Raw genomic sequence first — 23,569 nt, 5'->3', positions numbered from 1 at the left:
GTCACGCGCGCCTAGCGATGCCCGGCGAGAACGAGCAGCGGCCGCGACTGCGGAAGACGACCGGAATTTGCATGGCCCCGTTTTACGCCGGTGCGTGCTGGAAAACTCGACAATGGAAGAAAGCCCCGCACAGTCCGAACCACGGCCGAGAAAAGCGCCGGCCATGGATTGAGAGCCCGAATGTCCAACCAGACGAAATGTCCAATAGGTCACGTGACAGGCGAGACGGAACGTCCGAACCGAGACTGTGTTCAGAGAGGTAAAATATCTAACCGAGAAGGAATATCCCATTTAGAAGCGAAGAATGAGCCTTGGTTCGAAATTTGCAAGACAACCGATTCATTTGAAGGCAACACAGCTGTGCAAGTGGTAGCGAGGGATATGGGCTTCCTTCGGCGGAAGCCACTTTTCCCGAAGGAACGCCAAGTCGGAGAAAGTGCGAGGCGCGAAATTAGGCCGCGCTATCGAGTCGGTGGTCGCGATTACATATCAAAACCGATCTAGGTATACGCCTCTTGGAGTATAGCGCCTTAAGTATGGCACTGGACCCGCAAAAGCTGGGGGTGTAGCCCTATACTTTTGCGGGTCAAGAGCCACACGGCAGGAGTATAGATGGGTCGACGACGACACACCGGGTACACTTCCCCACCCCGCGAAATTTGTGCATCGTGATACCCGGCGTAACACGACATGCGACGACTCTTTCCGCCTGCCAACCCACGAATAAGAACCCAACGAGCAAACAAGGCTGCGCGGTATTACATTGCAAGGACAGTCTCGCGAGTGTACTAGCACTCTTCTAAAAATGCTCGCGCGAAAAAAAAAAAGTATTCCAGATCTGCGGCGGAGGGGAAGAGTTTGAGTACCCATTCCGTCAGAGGGAAGCATGTCCACAGGCTTCGTGGGTGCGCAGCATACATTTATTAGTTTTACCCTCTCGGTTTGCAGAATGTTCAATACAGGGGCATATTTCAGATCAAAACGCAAAAAAAAAAAAACTTCACACTGGAAAATTGAACACTGGACATATTCACGCAGAAATTGTGAAGTCTAATGTATCACAATGGCAATGAATGTAAGGACAACACCAATAAAAATAGCATTAGTAATTCAGGTTCAAAAACTGAAATAACAAAGATAAACGAACCAAATAAAATTTAAGGAGCACATTCAAGCAATGCGTGACATATAAAAATATTTGTTGTCATATCCCGTTTAAACCGGATACGATCATGGGTCAGGGGGGGGGGGGGGGGGGTGTCCCGGAAATTCCGACCATCTGGTGTGCTTTGACGTGCAGTGCCAGGCATGTGTATATTGCAGCAGCTGATTGTCGTATATACAGTTGCTTGCATCCGAATGTGGTTCTATAGGTACGACTGCGTGCGAGTATAGGTCGCGGTTCTGCAGCAACGAAGATTAACATTTTTGTAGGTGATGGCATACGCAAAACGCGTACGTCGAAAAGAAAGAAAACACCCCGAAGTGAAACGAAATTCCAGTTGTAAAAGATCGAACCTGTTGAACTATTGTAACCACTGCGTCGTAACATTCACCCCCGATGTATAACGCAAAGTAGCGCAGCGAGAAATGAGATCCATCTGTTCAGTGCTTGCGATTCGTACGTTCACTGCTTTGGAGCAATATAAGGAGCGTCCACGCACGTTTCATTTTTTTAATACGGCGTATATAATCGATGCGCAGCACACAAATGGATACGATCGGCTATTCAACTCATGCCGAGATGAGTCGTACGAAGGGAGTCACTTTTCTGTTTTTTTATTCGCCAAGTTATTGACTTTTGTGGGTTCAGGGTCACTCAGCGATAAACCAATGTGCAAGACGCCCCTTAAAAAAAACTTGAAAGGACTTGAAAAAAAAAACGAGAAGAAAAACAAAACAAAAGAAACGTGGACAGACAGAATTTGGCACAAGCCGATAAGCTTCACGATATTTAGAGGCGAGTTTGCTACAGGCGGCAGGGTGTATTACGCGTATACACAAAACACTGAATGCTCAAGCCGTCATTAATGGTGAGCGCGTCTCCACTAAATTCCGCTTGCTCAGAAACAAGCGTCGCAATAATCATCGCGTGTGTCGGTGCGCGAGAAGATGATCACGCGTAAGTTACACGAGGCGAAAGTTTGGCGCCAGTGTCGAGCACAATTACACGCCATCCACGGCGCGCCGCAGCTGGTCCTTCGCGCTTGTTTTTTTTTTTCCTCGGAACCTCGCCCAGCAACAGGCGCAGTCCAATCGAGCAGCGCAGTAAGTCGAGAAGCGGTGCGGCCAGCACAGGCGCGCTGGCAGCCATTGTTCTCGCAGCCAGACAATGCACGGCAGTCTGAAATTGGACCGCGCTGCACGACGGGGGCCTCAGATACGCGCGCTCCCTTGGAACACGATTCGTCAGCTTCCCGACGTGCACTGCTCTGGGAAACGTGGCCCGGACGAGGGTTCGTCCAGACGGCCGTTACGCGCAATACGTTCGGCGGAATCAACGGATTGAGAAAGGGAAATATTCTCGAAGCCGGTACAGCGACGCTCGTATGCGCGCTTGTCTGCTTCCACGAATGCTGGCGTATAGAATCGCGATCATTCTCGCTATAGCATGTTTCCAGCGTACAAGTTGGTAAGCATGATCGCATATAGAAAGATTTTTGAACTGGTACGAAGGATTTCCCTTGACAGAGAAAGTTTCAAATGTCGCGCATGTGAGTCCGCAACAGAGTACGGGATGCGCACACATTCGCAAAGCACCGAAAGCTTGTTACGGCGCAATGCTCGGCACCGATACAGACATTTCGCAGACGTTCATCACCCGCCGATGACGCGCGTGTTCCGATTCGCCGTACGCAGGAGAAACGTCAGCGCGTAACACATGTTTCGGGAGGACGCGACTATAGGGATATGCGAGAACCACAAAGGGATTACGTTATACTCTGGCCCACGTACATCAGTCAGTAACAGCCATGCACAGGCCAGCTAGAGGAGTCATCAAGATGATGCAGCATGACGGCTATATCTAGACACGTAGAACAATCAAAACACGCAATAAAAGTAGGTCATCTAGCAAGCGCGTATGAAAAAAAGATTAATTTTCAAGTGATGACCTCGGGGAACACTGCGAGGGTAATGCAATATAGCGTGCACCGTGTCACGCTATTAGACAGAAAAAAAAAGAAAAATGACAAACCTACGATTAGTGCCGTGTATAAATAGCATACCACGGAAATTCGTATTCCGTTAGGAGAGTACAGCAGAAGGCCGGAGCAGAACGTGCCAGCAAGCAAAAAAAAAAAAAAAAACTGCCCTGTGCGACAGCCAATACGCCCTTGAATGACACCGCGCGCGTTCACACACCCCGATTATTTTTTTTCTTCTTTCATTGTTTCCTTTAACGAGGTCTTCGCCATTTTATCATTTACCTCGGCAGCTTTTTCGTCCTCTCCCCGGACGTCACTGGGACTCCTCCGGCAGCTAAGCTTTTTGTTTCTCTCTTCTTGCGGGAGGGAGACAGCACCGAAAATGGTACGCACTAACAAGCTCGCTGGCGGCGCAGACGAACCGGCTTCTTTCGATCGGCCGCACGCGATCCGAACGTCGATCTCTGCGCGGCCTTGCATAATTCAAGGGGTTCTAAATTACCCTCGCATAAAAAAAAAGGAGCGGGAAACGGCAAAAATGCGAGGGGGAAAAAAAAGAAAGAAACCGCCGTTGCGCATCAGCTTTCGCTAGCTTCCTCGACGGGCCATCCTTCTTTTTGCGTAGCGCGCCGCCGCCGAGCAAGGAAGAAAAAGAGAAGCGCAGTACGCGCCGCACAAAAATGGCGCGCAGTTTCGCAGAGAGACAGATGATGGATGACGTCCATGCAGAGTTGTTGCCGAAAGGGTGACCCCTTGAGCTGCCGGCCACACATGCTCACCCCCCCTCGCTTCCGGCAGCAGCGCGGACGAATGACCTAGCGAGAGGGTTGTTTGCAGCTCGAACCCCATTCGCAGCCACGACGAGACTGCAGAGATGTTATACATAACCGAAACATAAAGGCAGGTCGCCGAAAAAGAAAGAAAAAAAAAACAGTTGGCCGCAGTCAATATCACAGAACTCGCCAGCACGTTGTGAAAGTATATGCTCACATAGTTAACGTAAGTTGGCGCGAATTCCCCCCCCCCCTTTTTTTTTCTTTCTTCTATAATATACACACCGCTTTAAAGCGGTACATGCAACGCTGCCAAATACATCAGTTTATGACGAGTTTCGCCCCTCCCCCCCTTTTTATAGGTCATCACACTCACGACACCGCCTCCTTTATAAGACATCGGGTAGTCAAAGAAGTAGAATGCGGGGAAGCATTTAAATACGTTTAATAACAACTGAACAACATTCTTAAACAGGTATACCGGCGAGGTAATTTCGTTAAAAATCTACCATTTTTGTTTAGCTGTAGCTGCGTAATCAATCTGGACGACGCACTTGTGACATGTACAATGGCGTTGGTGTTATTACGCGTATCCCACGTATTTCGTTTCTATTTTAATAGAAATAAAATGCCTCCTATGTGCGTAATGCATCACCGTCGTGCAACCGCATTGTTTCTGCGATTAGAGCCAGCAATCGCGCACCCACTCTGGTGCCACATAACGACAGACAACAAAGCGGCGGGGGTTTCTTCGAAAAGCGCGAGGCATCGAGACTGCGGTGACAGAGCCGAGATGACCAATAATAACAAGCTCTCTGCCAAGTTGCCCCCCTTCCCCCACCGGAGAGTTTTCAACAGCTCGTGGCAATACCAAAAATCTCTCCTTCCGAAAAAAAAAAAAAACAGGACGAACAGGTGCGAGGCGGCGGATTCGTCCCAGCATCTCCTTTTTTCAGTTATTAAACCAATTTGGAAGCAACAAGTACAGTTCGTTGTGTTTACATACAATATTTGATCGCTGTGAATGAAGCTTAAGTACTTGTCCATCGAACATTGTTACCCAGCTTCACGTCACCTCCGCCGATCTGGCAGCAAGAAGCTTCGCACTGCTCCTCGCCGTCAGGAAACTTGCACCCTCGTTTCACACATACCATTACCCTCAAACGAGGCGATTTCAAAAGAGTAGAGGGTGCCACCAATCACGCCCGAGCGAACAACCAAACTCCTCGCGTTGCGGGGGCGAAACTGTCTCTCCTCCTCCTCGGAGGGAAGAGAGGCACTTCCGACGATCGCGTCACGCGACCCAGGAGGAGGCCTGCAGGGTCGCTGTGCGCAGCTGCGGCCGAGACGAAAATAGACGCGCCAGAACCAGCGCCCGGTCACGTGCACAGACCTGCTCGCGAAAACGTGTGTGCGCACGCACGTCAACAGGTTCGCAGAGTGCGCTTACGGTTCAGTCCGCGACACGACCAGTAAATCGCGGACGCGGGGAACTCTCGAGGAGATAAAAGATGCTAGCAACAACGCCCTGAGGCTCCGCAAAGTGACGACGAAGGCTCGCTCGGATGCTTGGACGAACAAAAATGCTTTCAAGAGGCCACTTCACCTGAACGCGCTCGGCACTGAAATTCTCCATGAGGTAATCCGGAAAAGCAACTTGGTCTGTTGAATCCACGTGTCGCGAGGAAAAGCACGCTTAGTAACAAAACGCCTTTCTTCGGGGGAAAAGTGCTGCGCTTCGCGCTACACACAGAGGGGGCGGAAAAGCGATCCATATATGCGCGAAAAAGCGGGAAATCTACAACAGACGCAACGACCAGATGAAAGGATGCGAACAACAACAAACGGGCCATAAATTGGAGAGAGCAGACTGACCCAACGAGGCGGAAGTATACTGCGCGCAGAGCATCAAACGGCCGACGATGAACGCGTTTCGCCGGTCCGTGCCAATAGTTAGCAGCAGGAATGGAAGTCGACGTTTACCGAGTGCCATCTGTCCGCCGGCCAAGTCGAAATGGCGGCCGCTTTCGAAAACGCCTGCCCAAACTCCGCAGTTGAGATTGGCACTAGTCTAGTGGGGTACGAAACGATGCACGCGCCATCTAGGGAGAACGAAGCGGATGCTGCCGAGACACTTCATGTTGTCGGGCTGTGTAGTAAAATCGCAAATATTCGGTCGAGTGGAAGCCTTTGAATGTCAAAGCAGCTCTCCCCACCAAATGAATTTATTTGATATTCTGGGGATAACGTGCTGCCGACTGCGGTGCAACACTGCGAATAACTTTCTATTTTAAGGCTTCTAATTAAGAAGCGGATGATGAGAGATGACCAGAGAACGACTTAACAGTTTCAAGGGAAGAAGGAGGAGGAACAAACTTAAATTAAAACCAGCAGTTGAGTTGGCTGGGCCTAAGCTACCCGCGTAGGAACGCCGAAGTCTCGCCTCTTCGCGGGCTTTCTGGGGAACTCAAAGTTGGTCGTCAAGCTGGGAGATGCGCAAAGCGGCGCGCCATTTCGACGAGAGGGCCTCAGTGTCAGGAAACGGGAACTGGGATTGGAATTCCCACGGCATATGCGGGAGTGAGGCAGGGGAAAAAAAATTATCGAACTAGTGAACTACCAAGTTATGTAAGCAAAAAGCGCGATGCACTGTTGTCGCGAGAAGATGCAGAAGAATAAAATAAAAGCAGCGACGCCACCTTGAAGTACATGTAAAAACTCGGTCTGACGTGATATATTTGGATACAGATTAGTAAAGCCTACAGAGTTGTCAATGGATAAAAAAAAAATGAAACACGTGGTCCACGGAAGGGGCCAGAGACGTCATGTTATAAAATTCACAGGAATCAGGAAATTTTGCTGACCCGGAAAACAAAACTACGCCTAGAAGCAAGGCTCAAGAAGAAAGAATTGCACGGAAACAGCACAGGTCCCATCGACTTCTTTCTTATTCCGTCTTGTTTCTAGGAGCAGTTTTACGTTTTCCGTGTCTCACCAGCTAGGCCCCCTGGCCCAATGAGGGCAAGGCGTAGGGGGGGGGGGGGGGGTTAGTGACGTCACTCTTACATGAATGTGCCGAGACCCAGGCGTGGAATTTAAAGATGACCTTCGTTTTTTTCCTGAATTATTATACTTCTTGCGGTAAAATTAACGATAACTGCGTTTTTCAATAACAATTTATCTGTTAAAGTTGCTGCACTGTTCCACATTCAGGTATATTTAAGGAGGGAAACTTGCGGGCACGCAGTGGGTACTTACATCAGCTTTCACTCGAGTCAACCTTCTAATCGCGCTGATGTACGGCACATAAGCGGGTGCCGCAGCACTATTTCTGATCCAACAAGATCGCGAACAGCGTCACAGTAGATGGCGCAACGCCTGCGTATATCTGTACGTTTCTCGGCAGGGCGTTCACGTGCGCCACGTCTACATAGCCGCGCACAAAAGAACGTGGCGAAGGACAGTTCTCGCTCCAAATCGAGGGAGGCGTGCCAGAGCGGGGGCAAAAAATAATAAACAACGAGAGAGAGAGAGGGGAGCTCCCGAGGGACCCCAACCGGTGGCCTTGAACCTCGGCGAGCCGACGGCCGCGAGGGCAAAGCGCGCACCACCTGCCGCTCTCGGCGTGTGTCCCCGTCGCTCGAAGTTCACCAGCCCCTCGCCGACAAGTGTGGGCCGCCGCTGCTGCGGGGAGACAAGTTTTACGAAGCCCGCTTCCTCCTCCTCTTGCCCTCCCGCACACCCGGGGTCACCAGCGTCGAAGGCGAACGTCAGGTTCAAGAGGGGCCACGACAGACGCGCAGAGAGCACGTCGCCGATGACGAAAGAGAGCCCGATAAAGCGCCAAGTTGCTCGACCCCTCGCGCCGTGCCGGATTCGACCGCAAGAATGTGAATAGCGTAAGCGCACGGAAAGGTACAACGAAAGGAGCACAAGGCACGCATGTACATACAGAACGTAATGAAAACGACACAGCCGGAATCTGCGCTCCGTTCGGCAAACAGAGTATCCAATGGCGACACGTGCCCGTGCTGCAATGACGTCACGTTCCCGCGCGACCTAGTTTCGGGAGCGAACATTAATCGCCAAGAAGGCATGCGCCGAATGCAGCGAACGGGTCGAAAAGTGTCTCCATTCGCGGACGCCGGAAAAAGAAGCTTCCTCTCGGCGAAGCGTGACGCCGGGCGAAGGAAACCAGCGGGCCAAAATAGGGCCGACAGCGGGTCAGGCTGCTATTGTTGGAATGGCCGCAGAGGGAAGCCCGCTATCACGGAGCGCCGTATGCATGCGCAGTGCATAACGGGGCTTGCCGAAGGCGCGCTTTTCGCGGGGCAGCCGCAGGGACAACCAAGGCCGATACTCCTCGACGGGGCCACTATCAGCAGGGGAAGACTGCTTTTGTCGGCTTGGAACGCGAAGGGCGAGTCACGCGCGTCGTACGAGGCTTATCGGGCGGCCCCTTTTGTCGAAGCACATGTTACGGCACAATGCCTACGAAAGTTCTTGAACTGCGCGCTTCCGTTCAAGCACGCGCGGAGCTGATCGGTCTCGCAAATCCAAGCAGCCAAAATTGAAAATTTAAGGGCAGCGTTTTCCATTAAAAAAACGACAATATTTAGAATTGGGAGACTGCGAGATAATTTTCATCGTCTAGAAATTTTTTCGAACAGCACTGCACTATCCAACCGCCCCCTCCTCGAAAGGCAAACCACGAATTGAAACTGCAACATCGATCGTGTTTAGCAGAGAAATTCCGCAGACAAAACGAGGCGGGTGTTGTCGTTAAAAAAGGGGCGAAAGCAAGCAGAAACAGAACATTTATCTTTCCTAAATAAATAGCGTCACTTCGACAAAGAATCGACCACCAGCCTTGAACCCCCGTATTGTTACAAACGAGCGTCGACTCGAATTTCGTCCTTCACTTGACCAAGCTGAGCACAGCGCCGCTGCTCGACCGAAAATAACGCCGCGCTTTTCAAGAATCGCGACAGATTATCGCAGATGTGCAGTGGTTTGTTCTGCCTGCAGGCGGCTAGCCAATGGACTTTCACAAGCAAGGATGGAGCTTTGAGTGAAGGGACGTTCTATAAACATACGGGGGTAACTTTTTCGCAATCATCCAATTTGGGCTATAGTAAAACCTCCAGCTCAGATAACGTTTCTGCGATACATATTTCAGTCGTTATGCGAGTCTCTTTCGCACGGAAAGTGCACATAGATTACGAAAACTGCGTGACTTGACGCGCTTGGTTCTCGGTCAAAACAGCATGGAAGGATGAGATGACAAAGACGAGCAGGAGTGCAGCACACGTCCTGTTATGCTATATGTGGAGCTTCTTTGGTGATCCTCGAAAAGTACCCCCCGATTCCGTTTTTTTTCTTGCTTTCGAAATCGCCTCCATACGAATGCTGCCCGACGTATTGGGAGACAGAGCTAAGACTCTCCACGAAGACATGAAGCGATTCGATCGTCATGCATGTAGCTATACTCTCGGTGACTGCCCGTTGCACGCACCTTGCATACCACAAGCGCTTCCATCCAAGCCCGCCCACTGTCTTCCTTCACATGCGCTTCTCGGAAGCACGGGGCGATTGTTTTGAAAACAGGCAGATTGGAAACGTCTCCGAATGAGTCCGCACCACAAGAAGCACCAGTTCAAGCGCGCTATACACGGCCAGTCGGTCGCCGACCCTTGCGACCTGCAGTACTCGACTGCACAGCGCGCGCTGTGCTCCGCATCCATGCTTGAAATTCGCTGATATCAGAGCGACAAATGGGTATACCGATTCAGCTGCGCCCATTCCCGGGGAAGACGCTGGCGCGCAACCGTGGACGAGTTTGCCGACCGAACCAGAGCATTATGAACAAAGCCCCTGAAACGCGAAAAAAAACAAAAAAACCGTAGCACGGTGTATAGGGAGTCAACAAAAATCAAAACTATAGGAATCGTCTTTTGGAGCCCGGCTTGTCAGAGCCCATGAATGACACAGCTGGAGTCGTCGAGCAGAGAAGAGGAAGCGAGTCGTTTTTAATTAGGAACCGACGAGCTGCCGTCGCCGCTCGGTTCCGTTCGGGACGTGGTTAGGCCTAGAGGCATGCTGGGAAGGCCATCCGTCGCGTAGCCACCGATCGATGAGCGCTCGACGGCGAACAGGTCAGACGCGATGCCACGCTCCACTCCTTTCAAGCGCAACCGGGATTCTCTCGCTTCCGGGAAGCCCCAGTTGTCACCGTTGAAACACGCGATATATATATATATATATATATATATATATATATATATATACGCGTATGTGTGTGTGTGTTTGTGCGTGCGCGCGTCTGTTTCTTTCTTGTGAGTATACGTCCGTGAAACTCTACACGTGAATTTCGGACTTGCGTTCCGCAATAAATGATCTTGCGCTCCTCTCGTATCTTCGATCTTAGCAAAGTTAAGTTATATATAAGTTGTATATTTGGTATTTTTTGTGGAAAAAAAAACACAGCAGCTCCACGTTTTTCAAGGATGTTTTTTTTTTTTTCAAGCGCTGTATACAACATTTCAATCCCCCGTCCTGTTGGAAGCAAATTGCAGTTTTCACTGCAACTGCCGCTCTTCTGTAGTCTTCATGAGGCGCGTTGAAATTAATACGTTGCCAAGATCGGAGAAAGGTGTATGAGAAAGCCATTCAGCAGGGCATGTGTCTCTGCGACAAAATTAAAGAATAAACGAATAAAGCATAAACAATCAACGTGAAAAAAGGACGCGGCGGTACTCGCCGTTAATTTTGGCCACCCGGGTTCATTAAGGAGCACGAAACTACGCAAGCGTTCCAGAACTGCACCCCTATCGAAATGCGACGAGCTCGTCATAGATCACACACGTGTGGATGTAGAAGCAGTGAGTTCACCGAATCCCCTCGCATGTCACTCGCTCGTCTAGCACGACAGAGGCCGTCGAAAGGGCGCGCCACCAGACGTGATCAGCAAACACTATTGAAATGAAACCGAACGCAATCTAGTATGCGTTTGGGCAACGCGCAGGAATCGTGCACGGCATTCAACGACCACTGCTCCGTAGCGTCTATATTTGTCGCGAACAACAACAACAACAAATAAGAGGCAGCAACTTTCAAGCTCTTTGTGCGGCTGCTGTGGCATTCATATCGCAACGCCGACTAGCGAGCGAGTTTTGCGTCATAGAAGTATACACCTTGCACAAGTTTCAATGCGAAAAAGCAGCATGTGCCGCAATACAATAGGCGCTGCCAAAGGATTCCTAAGCGAGGCGCGACCAATAGAAAGATCTTATAAACGAAAATCAAGGACTTCCCACTTCAAGGATTCCTTCAGAAAAAAAACGTAAGGATTCTGTTGATAGCTGCAGCATTCGACGTGATCGAGCGCGTCGGACTGAAATAGACGCCACCGGGACGTTACACATTGACGAGCAATATGAAGGGGAACACCCGTGTTCAAGCCAATATTACAGGTGATATCCAGATAAAGATCAGGCACGTGAACTGATCTGCAACAGGTGCCTTTTCATTTGGTGCATCTATTGGTATACGAACGCTTCAGCGCTTGACAACAACGCTAACCCCCGTATTCTAGAACGACCCTTCACTCAACGCTCCACCTTCACTCGAGAGAGCCGATGGGAGCGCCACCTTTAGGCAGGGCAAGTCACTGCATATCAGTGATAATTCGCTGCTGTTCCCGAGTAGCGCAGCGTCATTTTCAGCCGAGCAGCGGCGCAGTGCTCAACTCTGTCAAGTGAAGGGCGAAAGTCGAGTCGAGGAGCGTTTGTGAATACGGGGGTTAGCCACTGTGACATCTTGGAGGTAATTTCAGTTCCCTTTCATTTTGCAGACGTCTGTACACTGTTTCGCTGTGGTGCTGAAGGGCGGACTGGGCGAAAGAGGCAGCGCTCATATATACTTTATGCATGCATGAACTATCCAACATACCGTAGACTTCAACGTAATACTAATTCGAATTTCGCGCTGAAATCTCCGCGCGTAACGTCAAAAATTTTCAAAAATGTATTTTTCCGTATTTTCGCGACCGTTTGGTGGATAAAAGTTTCTGAAACTACGTATGCTAGGTCTATATATGGCACCCACAGATGACAGTGTCCTTCACTTTTATTGATTACAAAGGACCAATTAGACGCCGTCAAAAATTATGACGTCACGGTGTGGGAATCTAAGGTGGCGCCTCCACCTGCATTTTCTTTTCGCGCGTTTTTTTTTTTTTTTTTGCTTATACCAAGCGTCGTGACGCAGTATATGAGCGGTGTTTTCGGGACCGCGAAATTGCGCTCTGCTGATACGCTAAAAATCGTTTTGCTCTTTAGTGTCCTTTTCAGTTCGCACCATAGGAAATCAATATTTGAGCTCACTTTTTTCCTCGACAGTTATGAATGAAGAATTACACGCAGATATGATACGCTTGGGACTCTCGATTAGTACGCGAAATATCAGGCATTTCGAAGGCACTGCGGGTTGACGTGTATCGTATACGTCGCTGGTGCTTGCTGGCCCATGGGAAAACACTGCTCCCTTGCAACAACTTTTGTAGCAAGGACATCAAATCGTGGCATAGAGCGTTAAGCGAGATGACATTTCAAAGATGTGACATATCTAAAACACACGGCTCGCTTTTCATCCCTGGTCTTTGTATAGTTATATATCGCATTTATTGGCGCATCAGCCCACACGACAAAGATCACCGCCGTGGTCCTGACGGACGCTAGCAGCAGCTGCATGCTTTGTGCAAAGTACCGAAATAGGGGAGGAACTTTGTATTTTTTTTTTCAGGTAATGTAGTTGGCCCGCCGATTGTTCAATCCCACGCTCAAGCTGTCGAGAGAAATCGGCCCCGTTAAGGCGGTACAAAGTCAACCCAAACAACTTTTGCAAGCACCATACGCCTCGTGCAAGCCACGAAGCTTTCACGGGGGGGCACGGGTCAGCCGGCCGGGTGACCTTCCACGAAGGGGTGGCCACACTCGTCAGAAACCTCGGACGGACACAACGTCAGCGCCGTCCACGACGTGCGGGAAATGCACGCCAGGGTCAACACGGAGCGCGCTCTTTCGGACGGCTCCGCGGCAACAGCGGTTGTTGCATTCTGTGCGCCAGTGTCGCAAATCATAACGGTTACGCTAGACTGCGTGCGCTGCACAGATAAAGCTATAGAGGCAAAGGCGAAAACGAAAGAAGTATGCTGCGAACATTGCAGGAGTGCGCCTTTATATGCTGGCTTGCTCGATGGTTCACTTATGCGAGCGTCTAGAAAGTTCAGGGGGGTTGATGATCTTCGCCGTTTTTATTTGCACTAACGTGAAAGGTGCAAACGCAATGCAGCCAGATAACATTGCCAGCTTGTGCAGCACTCCCGTGGAAGAAGGCGAACGCCTCCGCCACGACCCTCCGCGGGTGTTCGCGGGAAAGTGAGGAGAGTCGGCCGTACGGGAACCATGCCGCGGGCCGTTGTCCCCGGGGTTCAGAGGCGATAGCCACCCGGTCACCGGACACGGCTTCGAACGCAGCCACTATCCGAAAACTTACGACGGAGCTGCTGCAACTACATCTTGTTTAGCATGCACTGCTTGCACGTCAATCCCTGCACGCGCCGTCATATATACGTTTTACGACCCTAGTGCGCGCGGGAATCCGCTACACTCAGCAGCGTGGCGGCAAACAACAAAAAAACAGTGTACAGAAGAAAATAAACAAAATCTCTAGAAAAACAGACAAGCTAAATAAGCGCGGAACACTTTTACAACGTGCTGGCAAGCAGCCACCCTTTATCAGCTCCCGACTAAAATTAAGTGCGATCCGACGACGCCAGTCAGCTGATAGCGAGTGAATAAGCAGCGGCCACTTGCCTTACGACCACAAAGTGTTGCCCCACGCTGCAAGTGAGGATTCGTCATGCAGCCGTATTGCGCACAATCGTCACGATAAACGAGGAGGGGAGGAGCACAAAACGAGCTGTTCTGCGTTTACCAGCGCGATACTACAGGATACCACTGACTGCTTGTATGCGATTAACCTGCGTTGTACCACGGAATTACTCCGAATGGGCGCTATACAAGTATGGTGTAGACAGCGCATCAACTCAGTAATGAGAATAATATCATTTGGGGTTTAACGTCCCAAAACCACCATATGATTTTTAGTGGAGGGCTCCGGAAATTTAGATCAACTATAGGGTTCTTTAACGGGCACCTAAATCTAAGCCCACGGGTCTTAAGCGTTTTCGCCTCCATCGAAAATGCGGTCACCGCAGCCGGGACTCCATCCCGCGACTTGCGGGTCAGCAGCCGAGTACCTTGGTCACTAAACCACCGTGGCAGGTGGCATCAACTCAAATCTACACAAGCAAAATAGAAAAGCTATATTAAGGAAAGTTAGGAAAAAGCCTGTAAACACAAGCAAATAATTAGTAACTAACCTTCTTAGGCCATTACCAACTTTTTCGCGACCTCTTTATTACCTATACGTTAACAGACACTTAAAGGGAAACAGTGTCGTCATTGAGGGTGTTTTCGAAGTGAATGGTAGATGCACTGTTTGGTGCGTCGGTTTCACTTTCACCCCTCAAGTTAGCCAGATTTCGTCGACCCGCAGTGATTACCAGTGGCCACCTTTTAGAAATTTCAACGTGGCTGTGGGCTATTCGAAGGAAATGCTTGAATTCGCCCATCCGACTCGACCGCTTGTTTCCACTGCTTAAAAAGGTTAATCATGTTAATTTTCATAATTACTGCCGTAATTAATGTTTGTACACATCCGTCGCAGTAAAGGAAACGCCGCAGAAAGCACGCAGATATATTTTTCATGCATTTTTTTTTTCATTAATAGTAAACACACTTCTTGAAGCACCTTGTGTATAGGCCCTTGTATTCATATTTCGGTGCACGCTAAAGAGCATCATATGGTGAAAGTTTCCTCCACTCTGGCGCCCCTCATATACAGACGATGATTTTGAGACGTAAAACCGAAGCGATTATGTTTACCCATCAGGATTGGAACTTTGGTCGCACGGTGCTGCACTGCGGGCGCTCAACCCGATTTAGGCCATTGCATTACCCATCGGAGCAGAAAACTGGAGACTTACAAAGGGGGCTCAGCTTAAATTGAGGACGACGCAGCGAGCAATGGAAAGAAAAATGGTAGGTGTAACCTTAAGAGACAAGAAGAGAGCAGAGTGGATTAGGGGACAAACAGGGGTTAAGGATATCATAGTTGAAATAAAGAAGAGAAATGGACATGGGCCGGGCATGTAGCGCGTAGACAGGATAACTGCTGGTCATTAAGGGTAACTAACTGGATTCCTACAGAAGGCAAGCGGGTTAGGGGGAGACAGAAGGTTAGGTGGGCAGATGAGATTAAGAAGTTTGCGGGTATAAATTGGCAGCAGCAAGCACAGGACCGGGTTAACTGGCGGAACATGGGAGAGGCCTTTGTTCTGCAGTGGGCGTAGTCAGGCTGATGATGATTACCCATCGGTAAAATCTAATCAGCTTTCGCAGTGCCCCAACGAGGCTTGTGAGATGTATGCTTATTAACAGGAACGTTCGTTGCTGGGCGAATCGCGGTCGCTGTATAGAGACGGAGAAAAGGAGTTTGCATGCGGGCGGATGTGAAATGGGTTTCGACACGGGCGACCGACTCGCTTGCTGGATTCCGTGCCGATCGGTTGTGCGGCCCGCGACCTGCGACGCCAGGGCAGCTCTCGCCGACTGGTTCGGCCCTGCGCGTTCTCTTGACGCCGTGTATATAGCTCTCGCCGTGTGGTGACCCGTCCTCATCGATACCTCTCTTTCTCCTTCGCTTCTTGCAATGTATGGTGCGAGAATGTGTGAAAGGTTATAATTACCTTCGGATGAAGTGGTGGCAGGCGAATCAAGCCATGTGTAATTCAATAGATTTCTGGCTTCCTCAGCAAGGAATGAAATACGGCAGAAAGTGAGAGATTAAGGTGTATATAAATAGATAATAGATTAAGACGAAGGGATTAAGATGCAAACGAAAGAGCTTTAGAATAAGTCGATTACGTGAAACTTCGGCAGATCTTTTTTTTTGTTTTTTTTTATTATTTAAAGATACGGGAATATATTTCGAGCACACATACCGGATAGAAAGTAAGTACCGCAAACTGGCCCGCCTTTCTATATACAACAGGCGAGCATTGTGATAGATGTATTGCTGCATTTTGTAGTATACAGTGAATCATCAAACGATTGTTAAAGTCACCCGAGCACGTGTTTTTAGTCAGGAGCACGTGTTACTCAGTCACCCGAGCACGTGTGTATTTGTATTGCGGTCTTGCAGTGTTACAGGAATAACAGGTAAAATCAGTGCAGGGTTTTCTTCTTTTCCTTTTTTTGTCATTTGGATGAGAAAAGAAAAATACGTGGCAGAGACGAAGCGTTCCTTCATTAATGGCAGCACCGCGGGGCTTCCTAGCCGATTGTAGCCGTTAGAAATGATGCGACACAGTCACGTGGCGTTTTCTACGGGAGTATATGAAACAAGCGGCTGCCGAAGGGAAGACGGTGAAGCCGGCATGCGGCTGTCGGTAGCACTCGCTTTCCGTAGGACGCCTTCACAATCTCGAGAGCCTGTCGCTTCCTGCATGACGTCATGCCCGCTAACCTTGGCCCGAAAAAGATGCACGCGCGATTGGCGGCTCTATACTACGCCCGTAGGATGGCGCGACGGGGCACAGAGCGCGTCGGTCGATTATACGAAATGAAGTTCCGCAATAGGAGTGTATTTATTGAACAGATCAAAGCGCAGCTGCTAAGTGACTCATTCGAGCAACCACCAGATGAAACATGGATGCTGGATACGAATCTCGGTCGGCCAATCCAAGAGGAGAGGTTCGTTTGATTGAAATGTGGAGTTTAACGTCCCAAAACCACTATGTGATTTTGAGAGACGCCGTAGTTGGAAGACTTCGGAAATTTCGACCACCAGGGGTTCCTTAACGTGCACCCAAATCTGAGCACACGGGCCTACAACATTTCCGTCTCCATCGGAAACGCAGCCGCCGCAGCCGGGATTCGATCCCGCGACCGGCGGGTCAGCAGCCGAATACCTTAGCCGATAGGACCACGGCGGCGGGGCAACACGAGAGGTTTACTTTTAAAAATTGCAGGTGGACAAATACATGCTTTACGGTATTTTTTTCTTTTCATTCATGATATCATACAAGTAAACAAGAACCGAAAAGCAGAGCTACCGAGCGACGACGATCCGCAAAGTTCTATGTGTCTGCCATATTCCAAACGAGCCGCAGCTGCGGACAGTTGGGCAGCACGGCAGAAAGATGAAAACAAAAGAGAAGCGCAGCATTGCGCGCATGACAGGCGCGCACGTGTACGCGCATTCCAGTCCGCGCCGCACTTGCGGTGAGTCAAGGCTGCCCGTATACACACACGCACCGCAATCACATCCGCAAAAGCAGCGCCAGATGGCACGAACCAGGATCCGCAAAATCGCCGGCCCATCCAACTCGCCACGTGCCGCTTATACAAAACACTGATCCTGCACACCAATTGAACCGAGCAGATCTTACAAGAATGCGGCCTAGTGGCACAATATACCGCCAAGTATTTTTTATAAAATGGTTTACGCGCGCCGCCAGCAATATAGGCACGTCGCCAGACGGGGGGGGGGGGGGGGGGGCAAACAGGCCTAATTCCGCCTCCATCGAAAATGCAGCCGCCGCAGCCGGGATTCGATCCCGCGACCTCCGGGTCAACAGCCGAGTACCTTAGCCACTAGACCAACTTGGCGCCCTCTCCCCCTTCCCCCCCACACACAGAGATCATAGTCATAACAATGAGTGCACCTTCAAATAAAAAAAACGGATGGTCATCACGAAATGACCAGTACCTTTCGGGCACCTCTAACACACGTATGTAAAAATAACCAGCTGATATATGCTTCGCATTTCCATCGATATAAAAAGTAACAAACGCTGCATAGAAACACCTTTATCATCAGTTGTGGTGACCGAAGTACCATCGGGAGCCAAGCCTGTAGTATTTTTAATAATCCTTCATGCGGCTGCCACATGGCTATGCTGAAATGAACGCGGTAATAAACGATGCGTAACTTGATGTTAAACAGTTCACTTATATCCTCCACGCCGTTCAACCGACTGCGGTTCATTTGGAAACTGCCCTTGTAACACACTCTCCCATATGAGGGGAACACAAAGCGCGGTAAACAGCGTGATCTGCAACAGTGTCATACAGTACGCGGGAGTAAATATAAACGACGAAGCGGCGTTGCCAGATATGGACGACGACATCGTTCACGAAAGAGCTGCCGGGAGAAGTTCTCGTCGTCGCTGCATGCAAATGAGCGCAACCACACCCGTTCTGCTGCAGCGGAGGGGGGAAGAAAAAAAAAAACACGGCGAAAACGGTGGGAAAGGATAAATAAGCAGTGCCTTAATTATGCTTACTCTATCCAAGCGGAAGCGGCTTCTGCAAACACAAACACGACATGCCCAGCACTGCGCTGCAAAAGAAAACAGCCGCAACGCTAATGGAGTGTGGCAGCTTGGGCTGGTTGGTATGGCATGACGATAGATATAGCGCGAGAACAAAACGACGACACAGAGACATGTCGTGTCCTTCTTCTCTCTGTGTCGTCGTTTTGTTCTCGCGCTATAACTATCGAGCTAATGGAGCGTCACAGCGCGAAAGGCCGGTCAGCAGCGACAGTGATGCAATTTGAGGAATTTTCTAACATGTAAAAAAAAACTTCACATGCTGAAATCCTTTATATATATATATATATATATATATATATATATATATATATATATATATATATATGTGTGTGTGTGTGTGTGTGTGTGTGTGTGTGTGTGAATGGAATTGCTGTTTCGCGAAAGCTACATTTGCAAACGACAGCTATCTTAAATCAGCGAGGCTCCTTCCGTTCGCTCCGACAAAGTGCACGCACCACGTTCCTCAAGATAAGATAAGATCGCGACTTTCACCGCTCAGCCTGTCGTGTATTTTACGTGCTCGCAGTCTACGCCTCGGGATACTCACAGGTGAAACCTTTTTTTCTTCCTTTTTTTGTATCTGCCTCCGCCTGTTCTAGAAGAACAACAACAACAAAAAAAAAAGCGTGCACACCAGCCATCGAGGACACAGCTGCTACGGAGTACCCGATAAGGGTCTTATCGCTCCGGGCGAAAGCATCGGGCCGAATTCGCGCTCAACCGCCAAGCGCGCGCCCACAAGGTCAAATAGAGGTCACCGAGGCGACGCGGCACGCTACGTGGAAACGAGTATAGCGGCGTGAGCTGAGCAAGACGGCGGTTTCCAACTCGAACGAAGTTACGCGCTCTTTCAAAAAAGCGAAACCGTATACAATGATTACAGGCAACCAGACGCGCTTTTTTTGCGGGACTAAAAGAGCTCTCGTTTCATTATTACCTCTCAAGAAAATGAAACCACAGAAAGTAAAGAAACATGCAAGTCAATGGTCGCAGATATTGAAGACCCGCGAACGCTTACCAAAGCGACGATACGGACACTAATGCTATACCGGTGTAGTTTGGTGACTATAATGTCAAGAGACTTATATTAGAGGTTTAAAGTAGCGTAACGCAAAGCTTTGCGTTTGCCGCAAATGCACATGCGTCGTACGCTAACTTTTTGCGGGCTCCCGTTAAGTGACGGACGCTAACGCAACGCCCGCATGCGGAATTCTAAAATTCTCTAATACCATTCACTATGAGCACACGAACACATAACGCTGCTATTCACATAACGGGCAGCGCCACTGTCTGTCTGCTTTTTCTTTTTTTGTCTTCATTTTTGGCACAGTTTTCATGTGAATTATGTCGTGCCAACTCGCCCAAGCAACCACTTTAACTACGTTTGTTGCTATGATACGCGGTCGATACTAGCTCGCGAAACTAACGCAGCGCGAATGAGTGCCTATACACAAAAACAAACTCACGAGGCCGTATAAGTTTACGAACTCATGAGGCCGTATAAGTTTACAGAAGCACGCGCTTTCTTCATCGAAAAGACGACTGAGAGCGGGCTGTCTTTCAACGCTCTTTTCCTCTCGGCTCGTTCTAGTAGATTCTATTCGCGATTGCTAAATTACAGACATCGGATAGCGGACACCCAATCCGCTCCATGCATTACGCAAAACGAGAGATTCGAGAGGTGTCTCGATACGCGTTTTCGGAAAAAATCCTCGGGGCATCGCATTCCTGCGAAGACGGCCTGTATCCGGGAGCTAAGCACGAGTGGGTGAAAGGAGACCCCGCTATCACTCCGCTGTCGAGAAGTCTTTCCTAATGGTGACTCGGGCAACCAGGAATGCGCGAACGGCTTTATCGCATCGGATATGTCGGCCGACGCCTTTTGCCGAGAGCCTCGGATCGGGTGAAGCAGATGAGCTTGCTCCGGCACGGCGCTTATCCCTGCGGGTGGCACTGCGAATCTGCCTACCGAACACGTAATTAGCTGCTATCAGCCAACAACAGCGCAGCTTCGGTGTCAAGAACGAGACACACTAGTTACTGCGGTTACCTCTTTCCAGGTACTTTTTCAGCCATCGGACATATATATCATCGGTGAAGCGACAAACTGAGCGCTACATAATTTTCCCGCGGTTTAGCAGGACAAGAGATCCCTGTTTCGTCCAGAACATGTGTGCAAGTTCAGACAGGCTTGAAGTGACACAGTCGGAACAACTGACCTACACGACATCAATGTGGTAAGTTTTTTTTTAATTGTTTTTCAAGAAAAATTACTTGCTGTTTCACAAACGCTTCGAAGGTAAATTGCAGATCACTGGTTTATGCTCAGATGTGCTTACACAAGATGCATAACACACGTAAAGGGATGTGTTAATTGCCACGAATACCATATTTGCTTGAACTAAGGTAAAATGGCATAGTATTCTACAGAACATCATAGTTTGATCCAAGGACATGTTCGTTAAGACCAACACGCCCAGCTGTCCACCCTAATATAATAGTATGCGCACGATGGCACCACGCGCACATAGAAAAAAATGGACTAATATTACGCGAAATGATTCATGCCGCTGCAAGAAGGAATTCGACCAGGCGCGGAAAAATACAGTCGCAGAGAGAAAAAAAGTAAAGTGTCAACACAAGAACAGCTGTTTCTCTAGACCGCAGAACACGCGGAGCATGACTAAAAGTCAGCATTCCATCGAACAGAACAAAGCGTGACATATATATAAGCGAAGCTAGAGAACATCCACGCACAGGCAGAAACAAAACAACCTTATAACGATAAGCGTCGACGTCATGCCGAGTGAGCCGAGCTGCTACGCCAGACTGCAATCATTAAATTGTGCCAGCAACATTGCCGCAGAAGTAAATGCTACAGCAGCAGCTCGTTGATAGGAACGATTGCAGAAGCTCTCACTGACTACGTACGCTTATTGACCGCCTGAGCTAAACGTGACGCGTGTAGGGTAGTTTATTCTAGACATCGTCGTGGCAGTGTCGAGATGTCAGCGCGCACAATTGCGCAAAACAAGCTCCACACTCCTCCCGTATCGAGGCGGACGAAGAAAACGTCAAAACATCGCACGATGAAAGAAAAGGGAGTCACGTAAAAGAAGTCAGGGGCAGAGATGGCTCGCTTGTGCTGCATTGCAGACCGAGCGAGACAAAGACCGCCCGCAGCCAGAAACAACGAAGGGGGGGAGGAGGCAGGTTGCCGTGCGAGATGATTCAACGGCGCCCCATAAAAATATCCCGCGAAGCAGCGAGGCACGAAAGAGAAAACGCAAAAGAATGCTTCGCCGAGTGGCAGGCGCAACACACAATGGCCGACAGTAGGGGAAAGCGAGTAGGGAGGGTCGGTATTGTTTCCGGGATGGACGGGGAGAACGAGAAGGGGTCCGCCTCCTCTCCACCGGGCGATGTTCTCCCCGGCGCGGGTGGAGCCCGCATTGCAGCAAGCGCCGAAGGGGCCGGAGACGGGTGAATGCGCGGTTTCGCTCTCCGCCAGACTGGTCGTAACTCTGGCGAAATTTTCAATTTCACTCAGTCGCTCTACACGGGCGCTGGTTCTCTTTTCCGTCCTTTTTTTCTTTCTCTTTCCCCTCTGCACGAAATGGTGGAGACGCAGAGCACGAAGAAGGAGCGAGAGATAGTGGGCGACAGGGAAAAACATGAGAAAGACCGAACTGAGCTCGGATGGCCCGTGGCGCGCGGAGAGGAAAGCATGGACCGGAAACGAGTGCTGCGAAAGACACACACAAAGAAGGAGGGGGGGGGGGGCACGTTTTCGCATACAGCGACACGAAATTGGCGCCGGTTTCTCCGTCGTCTTTAATGAAAACAGCCCTTGCGGGATTGCAGCGAGGAGTGATAAAGTCGGGGCAATGATAGGTGTCTTTAATACGCAGCTCCGGAGGCCGTCGCCTCGCTTGGCGCAGCACGCAATACAGCGCCGCGGCTGAGTATATAGCCCCCTCCCCCTTCGCATAGCAGAACTGGAAACAGGGGAACCGTTATACAAAAAGCGAGTGAAGTCTTGGCAAAATTAATAAACAAGTACGGCCAAGGAAAGCGGAACGCTGCAAGACACAGGGCGACGACGTAAAGTGAGGCGAAAGAAGGGTTGATTTGATTGATTGATATGTGGGGTTTAACGTCCCAAAACCACTATATGATTATGAGAGACGCCGTAGTGGAGGGCTCCGGAAATTTAGACCACCTGGGGTTCTTTAACGTGCACCCAAATGTGAGCACACGGGCCTACAACATTTCCGCCTCCATCGGAAATGCAGCCGCCGCAGCCGGGACTCGAACCCGCGCCCTGCGGGTCAGCAGCCGAGTACCTTAGCCACTAGACCACCGCGGCGGGGCGGCGAAAGAAGGGGAAATGCATATACGACGGCAGCCAAGCACACGACCGATAACATTTATACGCCAAGCTGGAAACAACTCGTAAGCACTAATTTCACGGCCAGCTGCTAATCGCGGTGAGGCGAGCCATTTCAATATGCTGGTCATTGGCTCCGGTTGTTTCCCTACTACATCTGGATAGTTTTGTAGGTGTGAGAAAAAAAACGGATAAAGAATTAGATATAAAAAAAAAACGCAGCCTCTGATAAAATTGTGGTAGAACGACTTTCGAGAATCATACCCGACCCTGTACGCAGGAAGACTGGCTCCAGCTCACCACCAGGTTTGCAAAGGATCAGGGCTGTCCAGAGAGCCTGAACCTCCCAGCGCCATCTGAGTGCGCCCCCCAGACGGTACCCCTGACGGGGGCATTCTCGTTTTCTCAGGGCCAAATAAAGACCGACCGACCGACTGACTGAATGACAACGTAGTGATCGTAAAATGAATATGCTACACGCGCGGCCCGATGAAGTCACGGTGTGTTGCCCTCAACTCAAGGACTACCTAAATCATACTATATTATATATATACATATATATATATATATATATATATATATATATATATATATATATATATATATATATATATATATATATATATATATATATATATATATATATATAATCATACGGCACTTCGTTTCACTTATTTCATTTTGTAGACGCTGCGTTTGCTGTATGGCTAATACCAATAATTGTTGGTGCTTGGCG

At 49.6% G+C, this 23,569-nt stretch overlaps 1 protein-coding gene and 1 long non-coding RNA gene across 6 annotated transcripts in view; one reads left to right on the top strand and one right to left on the bottom strand.

The window, feature by feature from the left end:
• LOC119175870 (uncharacterized) overlaps nucleotides 1–23,569 on the bottom strand; it is a 273,943-nt gene that overhangs the window by 125,478 nt on the left and 124,896 nt on the right. The window lies entirely within an intron of this gene.
• LOC142775027 (uncharacterized) overlaps nucleotides 20,197–23,569 on the top strand; it is a 32,996-nt gene continuing 29,623 nt past the window's right edge. Inside the window, exons 1-2 of one of the 2 annotated variants that reach the window (XR_012886648.1) lie at nucleotides 20,197–20,680; nucleotides 23,114–23,282. This is a non-coding gene — a long non-coding RNA (uncharacterized LOC142775027). Of the gene's footprint in view, nucleotides 20,681–23,113; nucleotides 23,283–23,569 lie in introns of those variants that run through there. The other variant, XR_012886647.1, reaches the window with a different exon arrangement.

This window comes from Rhipicephalus microplus, chromosome X (assembly GCF_043290135.1).
Source record: "Rhipicephalus microplus isolate Deutch F79 chromosome X, USDA_Rmic, whole genome shotgun sequence".
NCBI lineage: Eukaryota > Metazoa > Arthropoda > Arachnida > Ixodida > Ixodidae > Rhipicephalus > Rhipicephalus microplus.
This window is presented reverse-complemented; position numbering and strand designations above follow the sequence as displayed.